General features: G+C 37.2%; 1 protein-coding gene across 2 annotated transcripts in view; it reads right to left on the bottom strand.

Moving 5' to 3' along the window:
- LOC307193308 (uncharacterized protein) overlaps positions 1-25419 on the bottom strand; it is a 1334119-nt gene that overhangs the window by 850478 nt on the left and 458222 nt on the right. The window contains exon 7 of one of the 2 annotated variants that reach the window (XM_079935107.1): positions 19104-19273. The gene's annotated coding sequence lies outside the window, so the exon portion shown is untranslated. Of the gene's footprint in view, positions 1-19103; positions 19515-25419 lie in introns of those variants that run through there. The other variant, XM_079935085.1, reaches the window with a different exon arrangement.

Raw genomic sequence — 25419 nt, 5'->3', positions numbered from 1 at the left:
ATGTAATCTGAACAATAGAGAGAATGCAGACTGAAAAAAAAAAATTAATAGAGCCCCAGTGACCTATGAGAGAACAACAAAAAAATCCAACATTCATCTCATCACATTCCCAGGAAAAAAAAGAGAAGGAAAATGGGTGTGAGAGACTACTCAAAGAAATAATGGCTAAAAAAAAAAAAAAAAAAAGAAATAATGACTGAAAACTTCCTAAATGTCAGAAAAGATACAAACCTGTAGATTGAAAAAGCTCAGCAACTCGAAATAGGATAAACCCAAAGAAATCCACACCAAGACACATCATAATTATATTTCAGAAAACGAAAGACCAAAGAAAAGTCTTGAAAGCAGCCAAGGAGAAATAATGCATTAACTAGAGGGAAACATCAACTCAGATGTCAGTGGATTTCCCTTATGAAACTCTGGAGGCTATACGAAAGTCGTAAGTCCTGAAAGAAAAGAACTTTCTATCACAAAACTCTTTATCTGGCTAAATTATCCTTTAGGAATGAAGGGGAAATAAGAGCATTCTCAGATGATGGAAAAACTAAAAGAATTTGTCACTAGCAGATCTACTTTTTAAAAAGTTGCTAAAGAAAGTCTTCACACAGAAAGAAAACAACAAAAGAAAGACTCTTGGAACTTTGGGAGAAAAGAAAGAACAATGTAAATAGACTGTCCTTTTCCTCATGACATTTATGTCATATTTAATGATTATAACAAAAATTATACCATCTGATACTCATGAGAATGGTATTTAAAAGTGTGGAAGACCCTAAATGGAAAGAAGTTTCCACACTTCATTAAAGGATGTAAAATACTGATGCCAACAGGCTGTGATAAAACATAGATAAGATAGATGATTGATAGATGGATAGACAGATAGATAGACCCATAGAATAAAGACACTCAAAAACATTTGAAAGAGACTAAAATGGAATCCCAAAACTGTTCAAGCAACACAAAAAGTGAAGAAAAGAGAAACACAGAAACAAGAACCAGAAGAACAAACAGAAAGCAAATAATAAAATGTCAGACTTAAGCATTAATATATCATTAATTACCTAAAATATAAATGGTCTAAATATATCAATCAAAAGACAGAGATTGGCAGAGTGATTAAAAAATGAGGCACTGTATGCCGTTTCAAAGAAACTCACTAATGACATGGGTATGTTGAAAATAAAAGGAAAAAAAGATACATTGATATCAGATAAAGAATATTCAAACCAAAGACAATTTCTGGAACCAAAGAGGAACATAAGGGTATTACATAATGATAAAAGCATCAATGCAGCAGGAATACATAATAACCCTAAATATGTATACATCAAACAACACAGTCTCAAAATACATGAAGCAGAAAATGACAGGACTGAAAGGAGAAATAAATTAATCTGCAATTATAATTAGGAACTTCAACATCCCTCTCAGAAACTGATAGAACTACTAAACAGAAAATCAGCAAGGATACTGAAGATCTGAACAACACAATCAAACAGGACCTAAATGACACATATAGAACACTCCCCCAACGATGGCAAAATACATGTTTTTTCCCAAGTGCCCAGGAACATTCACCAAGATAGACCATATTCTGAGCCATAAAACAAAGCTCAACAAATTTGAAAGTATTGAAACCATACGGTGTGTATTGAAACCATACAGTGTGTTCTCTGAGTATAATGTAAAACAAGCAAACAAACAAATCAATAACATAAGGACAATAAGAAAATCCCTAAACATGTAAATTAAACAACACATTTCTAAATAATCTACAGGTCACAAAGGAAATCTCAATGGAATTTAAAAATACACAGAACTTAATGAAAACAAAGCACAACATAACAAAATATGTGAGATGTAGCTAAAGCAGTGCTGAGAGGGAAATTTTTAGCAGTGAATGCTTACATCCATCAGAAATAAGGCAAGGTCTGAAATCAATAATAAAATTTCATACCTCAAGAAACTAGAAAAAGAAGGGTGAAATAAAGCCAACACAAGAAGAATGATGGAAATAATAAAAATAGTAGAAATCAGTGAAACTGAAAATAGGAAAACAACAGAAAAATCAATAAAACAAAAAGCTGTTTCTTTGGAAAAAAATCAATACAATTGATAAAATTCTAGCAAGACTGACAAAAAGAAAGAAGACACAAACAAGTAATATTAGGAATGAAATAGGGGATATCACTACAGATCCTACAGTTATTATAAAAGTTAGCAAGAGAATACTGTAAACAATTTTATACTCAGAGTTGATAACTTAGAAGAAATGAACAGTTCCTCAAAATTCACAAATTACCACAACTCAACCAAGAAGTATTAGATCATCTGAACAGTCCTATAACCTTTAATGACATTGAAACTGTAATATAAAACTTCAAAAAATGAATTCTTCAACCCCAGATGGCTTTACCGGAGAAATCTAACAAACATTTAAAGAATTAAGATCAAATGTACCCAATCTCTTCAAAAAAATAATAGGAAACACTTCCCAACTAATGTGATGGGGCCAGTATTGCCCAATACCAAAATGAGACAAAGACAGTACAAAAAAAGAAAATTACAGACCAATCTCTCTCATAAATTTAGATTTAAAAGCCCTCACCCTCACACATACAAATCAGCAAACTGAATCCAACAATGTATAAAAACAGACCTGGATAGTTTCTGGTCCTCTCCTAAGTCTGGTCACACTACCTATCTCTTCAAAGGGTTTAACTAAATCAGTGATACAGTCAGTTGGGGTCCTAGTAATAATATTATCATAACAGCAATATAGTAACAAATATCCAAGTCTAGGTCAAATTAGAAATTGACTTTTTCCATTAAAATTAATCATGCCAAAATAACTACAACTACATTTATAGGATAAAGAAAACATATCTACAGTATAAAAATGATGGATGTACTTGATATTCTTTATTTGCCCCTCTAGAACCACTCTTGATCCTTTTCTATCATGTTAAGGACATTTGGAGGCGGATCTGACCAGACTGCATCCCTCTGGCTCTCCTGGCTTCTGACTTCTACTTGAGTTTGGCCAATGGTAGACACCAAGCAAGAGATTGGAGAGTCAGTGGAGAAAGATTAGTGTATTGATTCTCTCCTCTAACTCCCTTCTTGCTGGAAAGTGGCCAGGTTTCTCCACTGAAGCCCGGAGTTCTGGTCAGAGGCCCTCTCCTGCAGCTGCAGCTACCTACAAGTCTCTCTAGAGATTCCAACGGCCACTCTTTTCCTTTGCCCTGTGGGGGCCTAAATGTGTTAATGTCTCCCTGCTCTTGCCCATCTCAAAGATTTTTGTTATTTCTTTTAAGCTATCCTGAACTCTGATACAACTTCCAGCTAGCCCCTTAAGTTCATTAAGCTCTCTTTATTTTCCTCATTTGTACATATCATCTTGTTTTCTGACAATGATATAGGTGGCTAGGGAGTGGCTAGATGAAGATGGCCCCTCAAGGATTTATCACTAGTGTGCATACAATAGGAGGGTGATATCTTTTTTCCTGACTCCAAAATCATAAGAACATGCCACAGATCATGTAAAAATAATTGTTAAAACAATAAATGATTTAGATATTTTCTTTTTATATAATTTTGTAGATATTTCAGCCACTACTCTGGGCATATAAAAGGGTTTTTTTAATCCAGATAATTACCCAATGGGATTCACTGGATATTTAGAAAAGGAAGAAACCCTGAAAATCAACTAGACAATCTCCCCATTTTAGAGATATATAAATAAATCCAAGAATGATTAAGTCAGTTATATAAACTCATAAAATCGATGGCAAAAATAGAAACAGAAACAAAGTTACCTGAGTTTAAACCAGTGTGCATTCCAATAAACTGTACTATCTATTCGAAACTCTACTTTCCAAGTAAATACAGGTTTGAGCAGGTTTTGCTGCAAATCTTGCTCTCTCTCATAAATCTATTTGCCTTACAGCTTTAAACGTGCTACAAGCATATATGACTTATACTTTAGAGGTAAAATTGTAATGAACAAATAAATGCTATACCCTAAATAGCCTGTAAAGCAGAATTCAACAGTAGATATTGACAAAGGGCACATTTTTGCAGTGGCTACCTAGGGCCCAGCAAATAGCATCTTTTGGAAATTGCAAAAACAAAAACTGAACAGTTCAGCTATTTCTAAGAAGTCTCATCAGTTTTACTCATATTTTGTATGTTACATTCCTTTAATCACCAAATAAATTCTCCTACATGACCACAAAGTTTCCGTAGATCCCTAAATGTCTATGTTTCTGACAATCAGTCCCTTCCTAGGTTGTACAATTACCAGCAAATCTCCTTCAGGCAGGCTCGTGTGTCATCCACGAACTCAGCCAAATATCGCATACCATATGTCAATATTTCTGCTTGTGTGTCCTAAATGTATTTTCAAACAATTTTTATTTGGAAGCTAAAGTGACTATCAGACAACATTTCGAAAATATCTCCTTTCCTCTGGGCTCTACGCCTGTGTTTATAGATGTCCCTCCATAACTGAACAGAGAGGGGAAAATGTACTTTTTATGGGAGTAATTTTTTCTCTTTCCCCCCATTTATTCGTCTGGGAAGAGGAAATGAAAAAATATGAGCCATGGAGTTGAACATACTATAAACTATATCTATTTTTGGCAGGCAGCAGACCTATGTACTGTCTTTAGAGTGGCGTGGGACAAACTCACTGCTTCCGTTTGCTGTTTGCTTAAGCTAGGATTCAGTGTAGTATATTTCTCTAAAGTGACAGCAAAGTGCACAAAGACGATATAGAGAACAAAGCAGATGCCAACAGCAGGGTGAACCCAAACTAACTGGATAATATTGCTATAATTTTTCAGCCTTTCCTTACAGGACTAAGCTTGCCTTGAGTGAAATCTCATAGATTTTCAAATCCAATTTACCATCTCAAAGCGAGAAACGGGGACATTCCGTGAACATCTGAGGACCAGTCAGCTGCAGCTCTGACTGAACAGGGGGTTTTGTTAGGGGGTAAAGGGAGGTGACGCTGAGAAAATAAGTTCTTGAGCCCTAGAAACAGGTATCTGAACAAACTTTAAAAGAAATCATTTCAACAGTGTGAAATGTCTGTTTGGTATCTTGAAAATCACATATTCATTTTGTGTACCTCATTATCAATTTTGGTATTATTTCAATAAAATGGAAAACAGAGAATAAGGAACACAGTTTTTACTGGGGAAGAAACACTTATAACTTTATAAGGGCCTAAAGAGAAGGGTGCCATGGGGAGACAGGGGTGCAGAAAGGAAGCAAAGAAGGTGCAAAGGGGAGAGCTCATCAGCTTCGAGGGACGGACTGGCTCCAGTTCTGAGCTCAGAGGAGAAAAGTATGCATCCTCTGTTTACTCCTTCCAAACCAAATTGGGTCAGAACTCAAGGAGGCGCCATAACTACAACCATTCAGCTTCAAGAATGGGGAAATAAACTTCTGTGAACTGGCATTTGAAACTAACCACCATGTTAAGCCCGCTTCTATGGCAATCTAGTTCAAACTGGTTTACAAGTAAACTTTTGGAACAAAACCTTTCCTAGGTAAGGGCTTTCCTATAAAGAGAAAAACAAAGGAAAACCTATCCCAGGAACAAATTTACCTATGTCTAGGAAAACTTACAAAGTTGTAGAAAGAGACAAGTTAAAATTTTAAATTTTTCCAAGCCACCAAATCACACATTTTGGGTAAAATAAACTTAGCCCTATATATTAATGCTTTAACAATGACTGTGCTACATATTAACTTAAATCTCTCTGTTCAATAACACTATGTACATAACTGCATTTGAATTCATGTAAACCATTAATTTGTTTATTGGTAGGTAGTGAGGCTAGAGAACTGAGGCTTGAAAAATAACTTTTTAAAATGAGTTAATCATTTAAAGTGTGATTAGGTCTTCCAATTTTAGTGATAACATTCTTATCTATCATAATGAAAAATCACTGATTACTTGATTTCCCTATTTTCAAATATTTTGGGGGACTTCTCTGAAATTGCCTTTTTTAGTCCTGTGTTAGTTTATTCATGTGTTTAGTATCTGCTTCTCTAAAGTACAAATTCCATGAGGGCAGGCACTTCGTATTGGGTACAGAGCACAGAGGAGTTGTTGAGGGGATGAATGAATGAAATGAAATTATTTTCCTAGATCCACCTTACCCAAAAAGTGTAAATGCTAAAGCTACAAATGGGATATTTGAATCTGTGGCTAATCTGTTAGTTAAAATAGAATAATCTGAAATTCAAATTACTTCCAAAGATCTTTTAATTATCAGTAAATCGTTAGCTTATAAATTCACGACCAACATGGTAACTATCTCAATCTCTACAAAAAAAAAAAGAAAAAAAATAGTCAGGTTCAATTATACTTTTCTAAATATAATCCTATAAGGCAAACACTAAGGAAAATAATTCTAAGCCATTAGGTTGATAACTAAAGGCCAACACCATCTAATAGAGAATGCTCTTGGCTTGAGAGTCAAAAGACCAAGATTCTAGTCTAAACATTTACTTACTAGTTGTGGGAACCTGTGTAGCCATTTGACCTCTCTGAGCTAAAGCCTCATCTGTAAAATGTCAAGATTTGATATGCTTACTAAGATCTATACTTGCTTGAAAAGTCTATCAGAACAATAAATCGTTAGCTAGACGAAAACTGTGCCAAGCCTATATACATGACAATAATAGATAACACATATCGTTCTTACTAAGTGCCAGGCATTCTCCCGAGCGCTTACCATTGATTAACATGCAAAATCTTCACAAACAAGCTTATGAAGGAGCTTTCATCCTCCCCATTTGCTTCCGGAAACTGAGACCAAGACATGTTAGATGACTTTTTCAAGGTCCGGAGATAGACATGCACAGCTAATCAACCCCAAGTGACCTGCCCTCTGCCTGCCTCTTATCCACCTGGTCCACCACTTCTGGCATCTCTGTGCTCAAAGCATGCTGGACTTCTCCCTGGACCCTGAGCATGCAAACTTGTTCTCATCTCAGATTCTTTGCACTGGCTGTTCTCTTTGCTTGGAGGATTCTTTCTCCAGATCTTTGTGTGGCTGGTTCCCCCTCACCGTTCAGGTCTCGTATCAAAGGTCATGGACCTGTCCTGATTCCTCTAACCAAAGTCGTCACCACAGTTAGTCACCTCTTTTTCTTCACAGCATCCAAAACCACCTGAAATTATCTCATTTGGTGGTTTATGAATTCATTAGTGTTTATTATCTGTCTTCCCTGACTAGAATATAAGTTCCACAATGGCAGGGGTTTTGAATTTTCATCACTGTATCTTCAATACCTAGAATAGTGCAGGGTACAGAGTAGTTACTGACAAGAGGAATAAGTGGATGAGTGAATGAGTGCTAACGTAATCAAAATGATTTTCCCACATTCCTCTTAGTTTTTCAAAAAGTGTGAATGGTAAAGTGACTCACAGGATATACTGAATCTCTGCTATGCCACTTTAGTAAGAAGTATTTTCAGACAATGAAGAAATGAGTTTACTGACAATATTTAGTACTAGCATTTCTCAGAAATTCTGCTTTACTGTCAACTCCTATCAATATAATTATGTAAACATTTCATTTTTTTAATTAAATGAGTATATTCATTTCAGAGAAGAGTTCAGATCTTTTACTAAGTCACCCAAGAAACTGAGTGACAATATGAGTCATCAAAAACATTAAGCTCACAGAATCTAATACTTCCAAGAAGGCTTAAATTGTATATGAAAATTTATATGCTCAAAGAGCACAGCACAAGTGATATGCAACAGCAACCATGTTTCATGTCCTCCCTGAGGAAGGTGGTAAAATATCATTTTATCAGTAAAGAAAAACCCTGTAGAGGGAACAGTGAGCGAATCTTGAGTGCAGTCTGACTGCATACTGGGGCAGCTTAAAGTACACAAGGGTCCCTGGACTAGAAGGACATGTAACAATGAAAGGTCAAGGCCAACTCTCACCCTTACTTCCATAAATCATTTATGGTAGCGTTCAAAATCTATACACTATACTAAGAAAAGATAAACTCTCAACTAAGAGGATAAAAAATGAAATCAAAGGAAAATGACACTAGAAGAAGTTAGTTGAAGCCAGGACTGAAGTGAATACATAAGCTGCCTGTGGATCTGGACCTTTGCTGGAAGAAGGTCAGATACTGACCCTACCTTTTCTGGCATCCAGTGCAAGGGTGGGCCGTGGGGGACACAGCCAGGAAGCTCAGCATTCAGCTGTGGCCCAATCAGGTACCTTATTCATAGTATGGATGAGAAGGGCAAATGTGGCCCAGGACAGGCATTCCTATTTTTGTAATCCAAGAGACTCTTCTCCTATGGGTCCTCATAAAGATGGCACTGGGCGATGAAACAAACCCCACAGCATTCTTACACTAGATGCAGTAATATGTTTCATAAGACTGTTTTCTTATAAAATTACTCACTGTACGCTGGGGCATTGCACTAAAGAAGCAATTCAATAAAAGCAATTATATGAGGGGCCAACAGCAATAAGCAGTCAATTAATGCAATTCTCAGCTGGACTGCATATCCTTCCAGTGATATGTGTGTGTGTGTGTGTGTGTGTGTGTGTGTGTGTGTGTGTGTGTGTGTGTGTGTGTGTGTGTGTGTGTGTGTGTGTGTTTATAAATATACTTTTGTTCAAGTGAGTTTTCCTTAAAATTGGAGCAGCAGGGACCTTAAGGTATAACAGGTACCTGGAGCACAGCTGTCCCATGTTCTGTCTTAGCTTGGAACCATATGCCTAAAGTGGGATGGACTAACATCCTTTGAGAAAAGTTGATGTGCCTGCCCAACAGGACGTACAGTGCACAGAAAGCCTCTCCCTACAGGAAGATGCAGCAAGTCCTCTGGGATGTAATTCTGTATATACGGATGAAGGGACCAATGGGTTCCCCAAAGTTCTCCAGAAAAGGGTAGATGGCTGAAGAAAAAGTTAGCCTGAAAATTTATATACGCAGGCAAACCAATCATGCCTGCCCCTTGGCCTTTTTTTTTTCCCCCAAGTATCAGGAAAATACCCTCAGAGTAGTTAATCTTGAATAGCAGGCCATTCTCTATATAGTAGAGAATTGACTGCAAAGTATATACCTGGAGAGCTAAATGAGTTAACCTATTAAATAAGATCATAAATTATACGGCAGTTGTATGGATAGCTTGCCAAGTTGATGACTGTTGTTTCTGAGTGATGCACCTAAACCCCTCTGCTTGGCAACAGACAGCATAGCCAGGTGTCTATTAAGGCCATTGCTGGTTCATGGTACTTATGTTATGCACTTCCATAGAAAATAAGATTACCTCTCTATCCTCTGCTTTATTGTAATACTCTAAGGGAATATAACATACATTTATATTTAGTATATTTATATGGTTGATTATCATATTTCTATATTAATTCACATATATTAATATAAATATCATATAACAATAAATATTAAATATTTAGTATATATTTTTTTAAAACAGACTTCTGAACTCTTCTGTAGCAATGTCATGGAGGACATTGTTTATATTATCCTCTTAATGAGAAACCTTACAAGAACTTTCTTCCTGGGATTAGTACACAAAATAATTGTACCTCTTAAACAATTGGTCTATTTTTAAACACATGAACTCTGTGAACTACGGAACTGTTCAGGTTACAATTTTTCAGTTAATTGTTAAAAAGATTAGTGCTGATTTTTGGTCTACTTATGGCAGTGTAGAGGTTTTTATAACATGCATTTAATATCCTTATCATTGTTTATCTTTTAAAGTTTAAATTATTTTTAATTTACTCTGAGTGTTATGTTGTATTTTCTTGTGTTTTAAGTCTCCTTTAAATCTACAATAGAATAGACTTGCCAACAGCCTGTTTTCTCTTCAGAAAAAATATGAGATTAAGTAGCCTGCTTTATTAAAAAAAAAAGAAAACAAAGCTGGTGTACATTTTTAATCAGATGACTAACCATATAATCAGTCTAAGATTTGGAGGAGGAGAAAATAAATATATCATCGACTTATATTTTTGTTACTTTGGAATAGAATTGAAGATGAGAGCATAACTCCCAAATATCCTTAAAAGTTTAAAAATAAAATTAAATTGATTTCCCTTAAGGTGCTGAGGGGTTTTCTTGGAGGGAGGAGGGTTTGCTGCTGTTGTTTTATCTCAGAGTATTTGTGAAAAGTCTAATTGTGAAATAAAACTAAATTAAAAAATTTTAGTACATATATAAACTAAATTAGTCCCATGTTATGGGACTTCTTAAATCATTGGTTATAAAATTGGAATCTTTTGTGATAGTATTTACTTTTAATATCTTAATTTTTTTTGCCCTATATCATGCAGAAGTTATTTTCTTCAACTACTACGTACATCCCAGAATGCCCCTCAATACATTTGTCATATTACTATATGTTTTGGCAGCCACTAGAACACAGTACGATGAATTTAACAAGGATATGAATATGGTAATATTTTTGTAAGTCTTGCAATATTTGGTAACTCAAGTATTCCAATTTACTCATAGTTTGAATAGGTATAGTTTGAATAGAAATTTTTTTGAATGCTTAATAGGAACAGTTTAAATAAAAACATTCAAACAAATTCCTTAAATTTCCATCCCCAAATTTCCAACGTAGCCATATTTTTAAGTGTTTGCAGTAACATCAATTTTCTATTTCAATATGTTTTTATAACAAATATTTAATAACGTGTGATGGTTTTGTCTAGTTACATGAGCTCTATCATTCTAAGTTTTTATTTCTTACTTCCATCAAATACTTGGTATAACATTTTCTTTACTGTCAAATACAATTTTCAAATATACTGAACTCCATATGTGGATATGCAGATATTTTCAATTCAGAAAATGAGGTAACAAAAGAAAAAAATTTTTTTTGCTGAAACTGTTCTTCAAATTAAAAATGTGCTAAACAATCATTATCCAAACATTTTGGAAAAGACAGAAACTGGTAGAGAAGAAAAGGTGAATGAATGTGAACAAAATGAAATTGAGGGAGAAAATTAACCTGTTAAGCAAATATGCTTTAACTTCGAAGAAGCAACTGTGGGGTCTCCTTATGTAACACCTTCTAACAGCTAAGAGGTGACATAGAAATATTTTCATTAGTAAAACCAAGCTTTAGGCAGCAAACAATTCTTTGCTTTTTTTATGGTAACAAGAATAGCCAGTGTGTGATTTTAAGATGAGAATAATTCTGCAATCATATATAAAAATCAGGCGCATTGTCTTGTATCACATTGTACTTAGTACACAAAAATCTAATTTGTGCCCTAGTTTAAGACTTTGACGCAGAAGTTTTCTATGTTTTCCTGTTTGTTTGTTTGTTTCAAATCCTAACCTTATATAAGAATAATATGGTTTAAAAAAATCAAGGCTTTATTGGGTAGTCCTATGATAATTTGAGCACATGCAGTAAATTTGGTTTTTGTTATGTCAGTAATCAGCAGAATGAACTCTACGCAAATACGTTCATCAGCTCTGAGAAAGTGAAATTATCAACTGACATACAAAGAAAAGGAAACCTTGAGTGTCATTTGAGATCCAGGCACTCTATATATGTAGCTTAAAAGCCCTTTATAAATAAAATTTATTATATTTTACTGTAATCACTGCCAGCAAAATCAGCAAGTGGTGTTAAAATAATGGACTTTCCCCAGTGCCATTAATATAACTTTGAGTATAAATAGTAATTGAATTTTCCCATTGTCTCAAAAACTATGCACCTTTGCTTAGTACCTGAATTACTCGAAAACTGTTGGATATAGTACACACGTTACTAAGCTTTAGCAAATAGCTATGCAACAACATAAGAACAACCTCTAAAATTAAAGAATGAAAATTAAAATAAATATTAAAAAGAAAAAATTATTGTCCTTCAAAAGAGAGCAAAAATAAAAAATCAAACTCCAGTTTTGTTTTGCTTTGTTTTTACTAACAGATGCTCCATCTTTCCAATTATTTATGTAGTTCCAACTCTCTAAACAGATAGTTTTATGATATTAACAAAAAAAATTTTTCTTAATCTTGTTAGTGCTCTCTCATTTTCCTTGTCTCTAGGATATTCAAGAAAATAAGTCTAGAGATGGAAAAATGTTAGTTATCACAGTCTTGTCCACAGAGAAATGATAGTTGAGAAAATACCTATTTCCCAAAGAAGGAGGAAAAGAGCAGATGTTCTAGAAATGAGCATTACAAAACATGCACATTTAGAAGAGTGGACAAAAATAATGAAACAAGAAACAGTCCAGGGGTCAGAAGACAACCCAGAATCAAAGCCACAAAAGACAATGTTTCAAGAAGCAGGGTGTGGTCTAAAATATCAAAGTCTACAGAGATGTTATGGAGGATGAACACTGAGTAAAGGCCATCATACATGGTTTAACCATCTATGAATGGTATTCTAGAACAGTCACAGGGAAAGCAAAGAATTCAGATCACGAGGATACAGAGTAGACATGTAGACATGAGATGTCGACCATTCATTCTAAAATTGTGGTAGTAAAAGAACAGAAATGTCAGAGCAGTAGCTACACATATATGACAAAAATATATCATTATATTATTCTCATCTCTCCTCAGTTTGGGGAATATTCATCTTTGCCAGATGATTTATCAGCTACTTATTTTGTTGACTTTTTTCATTTAATTACTCTTTTGATATTCTATGTTATTTAAAATCTGCAGTGAGACCTACTTATCTAGACTTAGTCCAAATTCCAAAAGAGTGGGACATTTTTTTTAAAAACAGCACTTGAGCTACTTTCATTTAAAGGCAGTTCAACAACTCTATCATGTAGTAAATACCTAGCACAGGTACATGCTAGTTAAGTATTCTTCACAATTAATTATATGATACTTCATAAAATATTGTGCTTTGCATTCTATTTTTAAAATTCAACTCAAGTTACACGTACTTCTGTTGAATTACTGCATCAAATTGGAATTGGAAAAAGTACACCATGAATAAAATCTAAAGAATATTAAAATTCACTTAAAAGTTACTGTGCAACACAGTAAATAATATCCCTTTATACCAGCGGTTCCCAACCTTTCTGGCACCAGGGACCTGTTTCTTGGAAGACAATTTTTCCACGTACGGGGGGTTGGGGGAGGGCGGGAATGGTTCAGGTGGTAATGCGAACGATGGGCAGCAGCAGATGAAGTTTCCCTCATCCGCTGCTCACCTCCTGCTGTGAGACCCGGTACCTATCAGGCCACGGACCGATACCGGTCCACCGCCCGTGGGTTGGGGACCCTACTTTATACTATACTTAGAAAAAGGATTAATAAGCAGTAGTCCTAAAGTATCTCTACGGTCCCTCCTTCATGATTATGTAATCCTGTGGTTCTAACTTCTCTCTGTAGAAACTTTAATTTTAAGGGAGCCCCAAATTGGGGTGAGTGCTCATTAAATGACTTTAAAAATTAATAGTCACGTTATTACTGTCAGTATACATTGAGATATAACACTATAAGACAAATATATTTTATTCTGTAGTTGACTGTTATGAAAGGGTGGGGAGAATGAACTGGTGGGTAGGTAGAAGAAAGCATTGAAAAAGGTAAACTATCAGTTGTTACAGGGAAAGGTAAATTATAGTTGCCCATGACACTTGTTGCTAATTATAACAATCATCTTCCTAGACCACAGGAGGATAATGATACTCAATCAAGAGCAAGTACTCACAATTTCCTCCCCAGGCTCCACAGCCCCATCTGATTCAGTTTCTGTGTCCAAGTGGGAATCAGACTGTTCTTTCTTGAATTAGTTCTAAACCATTCTTTAACCCGTTTTCTACCCCATTATCAAAGAGCTCTTTGTCTTGGGATTGAGCAACCTGACTGTGAAAAAAATGACAAACTAAGAGAGAAAAGAAGGAAAGGGATCGATTCAAACTAGGAAGATACACGTGAAGAATAAAAGCAAAATATAGACATCTGAAAACCAATACATCTGCCATATAAATAAATAAAATACGATAAAAGCATAGTTGTAAGTTGCCTTATGCTACGTTGAATAATTCTTAAGGCATATTACACAAGAGCATTTCTAAACTTTGTCTTGAACCTAAAATAGGTCTGAAGCCACCAATTTCAACGCTAACTTTTAAATGAAAAAACACACCCGAAAACATAATTATTGAAGACTAGACAAATAATACTCTAAATAACAGTGTCCTTAATTTTTCAGTACAGTTTTCATGTACTTCTATATGTACATGAAATATTTACTCAAAATATACACTCAATTTTCATATATTTTTTACAATAAAGGCAATTACTTTAAATGAATACAAATTAACTGGATACTTGTATAAGGCTTTAAATACCATGTTGTATAATATACCAGAAATGTATAAACTAGAAAAAACTGTACGCTCTGATTTTTGTTTGATAAAACAGAGTCATCACAGACACTGACCACATAAAGAAATATATGATAAATGCTGACCAGAGGTTCTCCTTGCACAGTAGGATAGATAAGATGAAGTCTAAATTGTAGTTGGTGCAATTTTGAGAATAAAGAAGAAATCTTTGATATGTCAGAAAAATCTGTAAAGGTGGTGAGTGGATTTAGCTTGGTCTACAGGAATAAAAGAAACAGCCATTAATTATCACTACCATCACCATCCATCACTCCCATCGTTGTCATCATCATCATCATCATGGTCATTATTTTCAAAATCCCTACAGAGTCTGTTGCCATAAAAATCTCCATATACTGGGCAATTTACTCCCTGTCAGCTCTTCTTTGTCAGCTCTTCAAATCCACTCTTCTTTACCCACTCTCTGACAATGGAACTTTAAACACTGCTCCTTTGCAGCACGCATGATAATACACTTTGTCAACAGAAGGCACTGGAGGACATTACAGAGGAGGGACTTGTCTTCCTACTTCCCAATGGGAGTCAGTGTTCTACGTATATTTTCGCACGTTTAAGGAAAAGGATGCTTGGAAACAGGGGCAGATCCAGGTTTTGGGACTCAAAGCATTTTGGGGGTCCCACTATAAAAACAATACCAAATTATGGATACAAAATTAAGTATAAAAGTAAATATTTATTTGGGATGAAAAAATAAACGGCAACAGATTTCAACATGTAAAAACTGACAGATACCACAAACGTTATAAAACCAAAGGAAAATAAACATTGCTATTCATAGCCTGACAGACCCACCTCTACAGTGAGTTTTGCCTACATTTTTAGCTTCAACCTCTTTGACTGCCTCTTTTGCAAAGATGCTAGATAGCTAATTCAGTCTCTCCTTGAGCAGGGTTAACCAAAATTTATTTTCCTTTTATTACTGATAGTTTTTAAATGATTTTTTTAGCTTCTTGACGTATTATTAGTAATTTAATTAAAAGTTTTGTTGATAACTTTGAAAACCTCTATCAAGCCTTTGTTCATGTGAGTGTAGAATTCAGAACAATTTTCCACAGCCAAGGTCCTGGATCTAAATATTTATTTATTGTAAACCATATTTTTCCTGCATTAGCCACAGAGGTCCATGCTCAGCATCACAGGACATGTTCATTTGGCCCTGATCCTTCCTATCCAGATGCCAGTGAGAGAAAATAGTCAGTAGAAGTAATTCTGGAAACCATTCCTAAACCAGAATGACCAGCAGTGATTTAACTCTACATGAAAGTGACTATGAATCCCAGAAACTGATCCCAATGTACCCAGAATACCATCTGACATGAACATTTGGAGGTAACAATTACATTGATTATCCTGATTGTGTATTATGGGAGTATACATATATCAAACATATCAAATTGTACACTTTAAGCAGGTGCAGTTTATTGTATGTTGAGTACAAATTTGTTCTCATTAGTCAGAGAACAGTCGCATCAGTCAGAATCTCATCAGGGGACAGAAAACACACAGTAATTTGAGCAGAGAAAGTTTGATATAAAGAGTAGTTAACTGTTGAGTTTGTGAGCTCTTCTCCCTGTAGCCCTGAATGGTCACACTATTCTGTATTGAACGCACGGCATGATACAACTAATTTAAGAGTCTTTTATCAATAAAGTTTGCATTAACTATAAAAAACAATAATGCACTATAATGAAGGGTAACAATAAAGATATAAAGAAAGCACTCAAGAATAACACAAGCTTGAGGGAGAGTACTCAAGGAGGAATGAACTTGGAAGGGGGTGCCCTCCTCCAGGCTGAATTAAGACCTTATTAGAAAAGTTGGTCCTGCAGCCCACTACATGGCAGGGAAGTTCGCTGGACTGGCTAAGCCTGAGCTGGTCCACAGGTGTTGAGGAAGCAGGAAAAAATAAATAGGTAAATTAAAAACCTCCCCCAGCTGCAGGTGAAACCATGCCGGTGAATGACAGCACAAGAGCAGTCAAAGCTCTGGAGTACACACTGGTAGGGTGAAATGCATCCAGGAGGAGGCAGTGTCAACGTCAGGAGGATTGTGAGAAACAACCCTATGGGGTGCAGATGGGTCAGATGGGTCAAGGCTGGTGGGATATTGTGCAGAGGAGGCTGAAGTGTGGGGAGCCTGTTGACCAAAAGGACAGAGCAACACCCGGAGCATACTGCGTCCAAGTCAGCAGGGCCACAGTGAATGCAGTGGCCAGGGCTGAGTGCTCTGGACGTGTTGCTGAGGCAGTGCCCTGCTGGCAACCATGCAGCTGGGGCAAAGAAGGGCAAAAGAGCAGCCAACTGGAACCATTAAGTCGGAAACTGTGAAAGATCTGAAATGTTATGAGATCTATAAACCAACAAGTAAGCCTGCCACAGAGGTAGATACATGTGTATGTACATGTATACATAAATGTGTGTGTGTGGGTGGGCATGAAACCTCTTGTTCAGGGAACAGCACTTTTACATACACAGCAGTTTGTGTCCTTTCCTCATGACTCAGTCCTCCAGTACGATGATGCAGGGGAACATCACATGCTCTATTCCCACGTGTGGAAACTGTTCCAAATGAAAACGTGGTGTGACGTGGTAGAGCACATGTACCCTGTGCATAAAAATGAGCTTTGCACCACAGGATAGGAACTCCAAAATTATGAAACTCAAAGCTTATAGAGGGCTGCTGGCACACCTGCCAGCCTCCTCTTTAGATAGACCTTTGCTCCAGAATATAAACAAACCCTCTCTGGGGATTCCCTCCTCTCCCCTCTATACCACCACCCTGGAACATAAACAAATGTAAACAAACGGATCTGTGGGGATAAATCTGTATTTCTCTCCAGATGCCTCTATCTTCATGGTTCTATTCAATCATCCTTCAACCCAGGTGCCAATGTTCTTTGCTTAAAAGCCTGACTACAAAAATGTGAAAATATACATAGAACATTGACTCCCTACAGGAAGAAGGAAGACAAATCCCTCCTCTATAATGTCCTTCAGTGTCTTCTACTGACAAAGCGTATTATCATGCTTGCAGCAAAGGAGAAATATTTAAAGCTCCATTGTCACAGAGCAGGTAAACAGTGGATCTGGAGCTGACAGGAAATAATTTGATAACTAGAAGAGCTAATAAAGAATATTGTAAACTTTATGTCTATAAGTCTGACAACTAGCTGAGAATGACAAATTCCTTAGAAGACACAAACTATTAAAGCTCACTCAAGAGGAAACATAATCTGTATAACACTGTACCTATTAAGGAACTGAATTTGTAATTTAAAATCTTCCTATAAAGAAAACCCCATGTCTAGATGGCTTCATTGGTCAATCCTTCTTTCTATCGAATTATAATCGAAATACAATGTTATATTAATTTCTGGTGTACAACACAGTAGATATTTTTGATATTTGATATTTGATATTTTTATACGTTATGAAATGATCATGACGATAAGTCTAGTCACCACCTGTCGCTTTATTTATGAATTCTATCAAACACTGAAGGAAGAAATAACAAATTCTACACAAATTCTAGAAATGTGAAGAGAAGGTATGATAATAGCATTACTTAAATCCAAAATCAAACACATGACAAGAAAAATAACTAGACTAGCATCTCTCATGAACACAGATGCAAAAAATTAACATTTTAGCAAATCAAATCCAATAATTTTGAAAAGAAAATGCATTATAACCAACTGGGATTTACCCCAGGAATATGAGTCTGGTTTAACATTAAAAACTGCTCGATATCATTCACCATATTAACTGATTAAAACACACATGTGCGCACACGCACGTGCACACACACACACACAGTCTCAATAGAGGCAAAATATTTTAGACAAAATCCAAATCCATTCCTGATTAAAAAAAAAAACTCTCAGGAAAGTAACACTAGAAGGAAACTTTTTCAACATGATAATGGACAGCTACAAAAAATGTACAACTAACATCATACTTAATGGTGGGACACTGAGTGCTTTTCCCCTAAAATATGGAACAAGGAAATGTCTGCTTTTATCACATCTACTCATTATTTTACTGGAGTGCTAAGTCAATGTAATAAGACAAGTAAAAAGAAAGAAAAATATGCAGATTGGAGACAAAAAAGTTAAACTGTCAGTATTCACAAATGATATGATCACCATGTAGAAAATCCTATGAAATCCACCCCAAAAGTCTACTAGAACTAAAAATTGAGTTTAAAAAGGTCATGAGATGCAAGATCAACACTAAACAAAAATCAATGGTATTTTTATTTTTAAATAACAAATGGGAGAGCTTCCGGGAAGATGGCGGAAGAGTAAGACGCGGAGATCACCTTCCTCCCCACAGATACACCAGAAATACAACTAGACGTGGAACAACTCCTACAGAACACCTACTGAACGCTGGCAGAAGACCTCAGACCTCCCAAAAGTCAAGAAACTCCCCACGTACCTGGGTAGGGCAAAACAAAAAAGAATAAACAGAGACAAAAGGACAGGGACGGGACCGGCACCAGTGGGAGGAAGCTGTGAAGGAGGAAAGCTTTCCACACAAAAGCAGCCCCTTCGCGGGCGGAGACTGCGGGTGGCGAAGGGGAAAAGCTTCGGTGCCGCGGAGGAGAGCACAGCAACAGGGGTATGGAGGGCAAAGCAGAGAGATTCCCGCACAGAGGATCGGCGCCGACCGCACTCACCTGCCCAAGAGGCTTGTCTGCTCACCCGCCGGGGTGGGCGGGACTGGAAGCTGAGGCTTGGGCTTCGGTCGGAGGGCAGGGAGAGGACTGGGATTGGCGGCGTGAACACAGCCTGCAGGGGGTTAGTGCACCACAGCTAGCCGGGAGGGAGTCCGGGGAAAAGTCTGGACCTGCCAAAGAGGCAAGAGATTTTTCTTCACTCTTTGTTTCCTGCTGAGCGAGGAGAGGGGATTCAGAGCGCTGCGTGAAGGAGCTCCAGAGACGGGCGCGACGCGGCTAAAAGCGCGGACCCCAGAGACGGGCATGAGACACTAAGGCTGCTGCTGCCGCCACCAAGAAGCCTGTGTGCGACCACAGGTCACTATCCACACCCCACTTCCGGGGAGCCTGTGCAGCCCGCCACTGCCAGGGTCCCGGGATCCTGGGACAACTCCCCCGGGAGAACGCGCACGCCGCGCCTCACGCTGGTGCAACGTCACGCCGTCCTCTGCCGCCGCAGGCCCGCCCCGCACTCCGTGCCCCTCCCTCCCCCCCGGCCTGAGTGAGCCAGAGCCGCTGAATCAGCTGCTCCATTAACCCCGTCCTGTCTTGAGCAAAGAACAGACGCCCTCAGGCAACCTACACGCAGAGGCGGGGCCAAATCCAAAGCTGAGCCCCTGGGAGCTGTGAGAACAAAGAAGAGAAAGGGAAATCTCTCCCAGCAGCCTCAGAAGCAGCGGATTAAAGCTCCACAATCAACTTGATGTACACTGCATCTGTGGAATACCTGAATAGACAACGAATCATCCCAAATTGAGGAGGTGGACTTGAGAGCAAGATTTATGATTTTTTTCCCCTTTTCCACTTTTTGGGAGTGTGTATGTGTACGCCTCTGAGATTTTGTCCGTATAGCTTTGCTTCCACCATTTGTCCTAGGGTTCTATCCGACATTATTTTTGTTTCTGCTGTTTTCTTAATAACTATTTTTTTATTTTAATAATTTTATATTTTATCTTACTCTATTTTATTTTACTTTATCTTCTTTCTTTTCTTCCTTCCTTCCCTCCTTCCTTCCTTCCTCCCTCCCTCCCTCCTTTCTTTCTTTCTATCTTTCTACTTCCACTAATTCTTTCTTTCTACTTTTATTGCCTTTTATTCTGAGCTGTGTGGATGAAAGGCTCTTGGTGCTGCAGTCAGGAGTCAATGCTGTGCCTCTGAGGTGGGAGAGCCAACTTCAGGACACTGGTCCACAAGAGACCTCCCAGCTCCACATAATATCAAATGGTGAAAATCTCCCAGAGATCTCCATCACAACACCAGCACCCAGCTTCATTCAACGACCAGCAAGCTACAGTGCTGGACATCCAATGCCAAACAACTAGCAAGACAGGAACACAACCCCACCCATTAGCAGAGAGGCTGCCTCAAATCATAATAAGTCCACAGACACCGCAAAACACACCACCAGACGTGGACCTGCTCACCAGAAAGACAAGATCCAGCCTCATCCACCAGAACACAGGCACTAGTCCCCTCCACCAGGAAGCCTACACAACCCACCGAACCAACCTTAGCCACTGGGGACAGACACCAAAAACAACGGGAACTATGAACCTGCAGCCTGCAAAAAGGAGACCCCAAACACAGTAAGATAAGCAAAATGAGGGACAGAAAAACACACAGCAGATGAAGGAGTAAGATAAAAACCCACCAGACCTAACAAATGAAGAGGAAATAGGCAGTCTACCTGAAAAAGAATTCAGAATGATAGTAAAGATGATCCAAAATCTTGGAAATAGAATAGACAAAATGCAAGAAACATTTAACAAGGACCTAGAAGAACTAAAGATGAAACAAACAACGATGAACAACACAATAAATGAAATGAAAAATACTCTAGAAGGGATCAATAGCAGAATAACTGAGGCAGAAGAACGGATAAGTGACCTGGAAGATAAAATAGTGGAAATAACTATGGCAGAGCAGAATAAAGAAAAAAGAATGAAAAGAACTGAGGACAGTCTCAGAGACCTCTGGGACAACATTAAACGCACCAACATTCGAATTAAAGGGGTTCCAGAAGAAGAAGAGAGAAAGAAAGGGACTGAGAAAATATTTGAACAGAGTATAGTTGAAAACTTCCCTAATATGGGAAAGGAAATAGTTAACGGAGTCCAGGAAGCACAGAGAGTCCCATACAGGATAAATCCAAGGAGAAATATGCCAAGACACATATTAATCAAACTGTCAAAAATTAAATACAAAGAAAACATAGTAAAAGCAGCAAGGGAAAAACAACAAATAACACACAAAGGAATCCCCATAAGGTTAACAGCTAATCTTTCAGCAGAAACTCTGCAAGCCAGAAGGGACTGGCAGGACGTATTTAAAGTGATGAAGGAGAAAAACCTGCAACCAAGATTGCTCTACCCAGCAAGGATCTCATTCAGATTTGATGGAGAAATTAAAACCTTTACAGACAAGCAAAAGCTGAGAGAGTTCAGCACCACCAAACCACCTTTACAACAACTGCTAAAGGAAGTTCTCTGGGCAAGAAACACAAGAGAAAGAAAAGACCTACAATAACGAACCCAAAACAATTAAGAAAATGGGAATAGGAACATACATATCGATAATTACCTTAAATGTAAATGGACTAAATGCTCCCACCAAACGACACAGATTGGCTGAATGGATACAAAAACAAGACCCATATATTTGCTGTCTGCAACAGACACACTTCAGACTTACAGACACATAGAGACTGAAAGTAAGGGGATGGAAAAAGATATTTCATGCAAATGGAAACCAAAAGAAAGCTGGAGTAGCAATTCTCATATCAGACAAAATAGACTTTAAAATAAACAGTACTAGAAGAGACAGAGAAGGACACTACATAATGAGCAAGGGATTAATCCAAGAAGAAGATATAACAATTGTAAATATTTATGCACCCAACATAGGAGCACCTCAATACATAAGGCAAATACTAACAGCCATAAAAGGGGAAATCGACAGTAACACATTCATAAGAGGGGACTTTAACACCCCACTTTCACCAATGGACAGATCATCCAAAATGAACATATATAAGGAAACACAAGCTTTAAATGATACATTAAACAAGATGGATTTAATTGATATTTATAGGACATTCCATCCAAAAACAACAAAATACACATTTTTCTCAAGTGCTCATGGAACATTCTCCAGGATAGATCATATCTTGGGTCACAAGTAAGACTTGGTAAATTTAAGAAAATTGAAATCGTATCAAGTATCTTTTCTGACCACAACGCTATGAGACTAGATATCAATTACAGGAAAAGATCTGTAAAAAATACAAACACATGGAGGCTAAACAATACACTACTTAATAACGAAGTGATCACTGAAGAAATCAAAGAGGAAATAAAAGAATACCTAGAAACAAATGACAATGGGGACACGATGACCCAAAATCTATGGGATGCAGCAAAAGCAGTTCTAAGAGGGAAGTTTATAGCAATACAATCCTACCTTAAGAAACAGGAAACATCTCGAATAAACAACCTAACCTTGCACCTAAAGCAATTAGAGAAAGAAGAACAAAAAAAAACCCAAAGTTAGCAAAAGGAAAGAAATCATAAAAATCAGATCAGAAATAAATGAAAAACAAATAAAGGAAACAACAGCAAAGATCAATAAAACTAAAAGCTGGTTCTTTGAGAAGATAAACAAAATTGATAAACCATTAGCCAGACTCATCAAGAAAAAAAGGGAGAAGACTCAAATCAACAGAATTAGAAATGAAAAAGGGGAAGTAACAACTGACACTGCAGAAATACAAAGGATCATGAGAGATTACTGCAAGCAACTCTATGCCAATAAAATGGACAACCTGGAAGAAATGGACAAATTCTTAGAAATGCACAACCTGCCAAGCCTGAATCAGGCAGAAATAGAAAATATGAACAGACCAATCACAAGCACTGAAATTGAAACTGTGATTAAAAATCTTCCAACAAAAAAAGCCCAGGACCAGATGGCTTCACAGGCGAATTCTATCAAACATTTAGAGAAGAGCTAACACCTATCCTTCTCAAACTCTTCCAAAATATAGCAGAGGGAGGAACACTCCCAAACTCATTCTACGAGGCCACCATCACCTTGATACCAAAACCAGACAAGGATGTCACAAAGAAAGAAAACTACAGGCCAATATCACTGATGAACACTGATGCAAAAATCCTCAACAAAATACTAGCAAACAGAATCCAACAGCACATTAAAAGGATCATACACCATGATCAAGTGGGGTTTATTCCAGGAATGCAAGGATTCTTCAATATACGCAAAACAATCAAAGTGATAAACCGTATTAACAAATTGAAGGAGAAAAACCATATGATCATCTCAATTGATGCAGAGAAAGCTTTTGACAAAATTCAACACCCATTTATGATAAAAACCCTGCAGAAAGTAGGCATAGAGGGAACTTTCCTCAACATAATAAAGGCCATATACGACAAACCCACAGCCAACATCGTGCTCAATGGTGAAAAACTGAAAACATTTCCACTAAGATCAGGAACAAGACAAGGTTGTCCACTCTCACCACTCTTATTCAACATAGTTTTGGAAGTTTTAGCCACAGCAACCAGAGAAGAAAAGGAAGTAAAAGGAATCCAAATCGGAAAAGAAGAAGTAAAGCTGTCACTGTTTGCAGATGACATGATACTATACATAGAGAATCCTAAAGATGCTACCAGAAAACTACTAGAGCTAATCAATGAATTTGGTAAAGTAGCAGGATACAAAATTAATGCACAGAAATCTCTGGCATTCCTATACACTAATGATGAAAAATCTGAAAGTGAAATCAAGAAAACACTCCCATTTACCATTGCAACAAAAAGAATAAAATACCTAGGAATAAACCTACCTAAGGAGACAAAAGATCTGTATGCAGAAAATAATAAGACACTGATGAAAGAAATTAAACATGATACAAATAGATGGAGAGATACACCATGTTCTTGGATTGGCAGAATCAACATTGTGAAAATGACTCTACTACCCAAAGCAGTCTACAGATTCAACGCAATCCCTATCAAACTACCACTGGTATTTTTCACAGAAGTGGAACAAAAAATTTCACAATTTGTATGAAAACACAAAAGACCCCGAATAGCCAACGCAATCTTGAGCACGAAAAAAGGAGCTGGAGGAATCAGGCTCCCTGACTTCAGACTCTACTACAAAGCTACAGTAATCAAGACAGTATGGTACTGGCACAAAAACAGAAAGATAGATCAATGGAACAGGATAGAAAGCCCAGAGATAAACCCACGCACATATGGTCACCCTATCTTTGATAAAGGAGGCAGGAATGTATAGTGGAGAAAGGACAGCCTCTTCAATACGTGGTGCTGGGAAAACTGGACAGGTACATGTAAAAGTATGAGATTAGATCACTCCCTAATACCATACACAAAAATAAGTTCAAAATGGATTAAAGACCTAAATGTAAGGCCAGAAACTATCAAACTCTTAGAGGAAAACATAGGCAGAACACTCTATGACATAAATCACAGCAAGATTCTTTCTGACCCACTTCCCAGAGAAATGGAAATAAACCAAAAATAAACAAATGGGACCTAATGAAACTTCAAAGCTTTCGCACAGCAAAGGAAACCATAAACAAGACCAAAAGACAACCCTCAGAATGGGAGAAAATATTTGCAAATGAAGCAACTGACAAAGGATTAATCTCCAAAATTTATAAGCAGCTCATGCAGCTTAATAACAAAAAAACAAACAACCCAATCCAAAAATGGGCAGAAGACCTAAATAGACATTTCTCCAAAGAAGATATACAGACTGCCAACAAACACATGAACAAATGCTGAACTTCATTAATCATTAGAGAAATGCAAATCAAAACTACAATGAGACATCATCTCACACCAGTCAGAATGGCCATCATCAAAAAATCTAGAAACAATAAATGCTGGAGAGGGTGTGGAGAAAAGGGAACCCTCCTGCACTGTTGGTGGGAATGTAAATTGATACAGCCACTGTGGAGAACAGTATGGAGTTTCCTTAAAAAACTAAAAATAGAACTACCATATGATCCAGCAGTGCCACTAATGGGCATATACCCTGAGAAAACCATAATTCAAAAAGAGTCATGTACCACAATGTTCATTGCAGCTCTATTTACAATAGCCCAGAGATGGAAACAACCTAAGTGTCCATCATCGGATGAATGGATAAAGAAGATGTGGCACATATATACAATGGAATATTACTCAGTCGTAAAAAGAAACGAAACTGAGCTATTTGTAATGAGGTG

Source organism: Stenella coeruleoalba, assembly GCF_951394435.1.
Source record: "Stenella coeruleoalba genome assembly, chromosome: 10".
Lineage (NCBI taxonomy): Eukaryota > Metazoa > Chordata > Mammalia > Artiodactyla > Delphinidae > Stenella > Stenella coeruleoalba.
The sequence above is the reverse complement of the archived record's forward strand: the minus strand, read 5'-3'. Positions and strand labels throughout refer to the sequence as shown.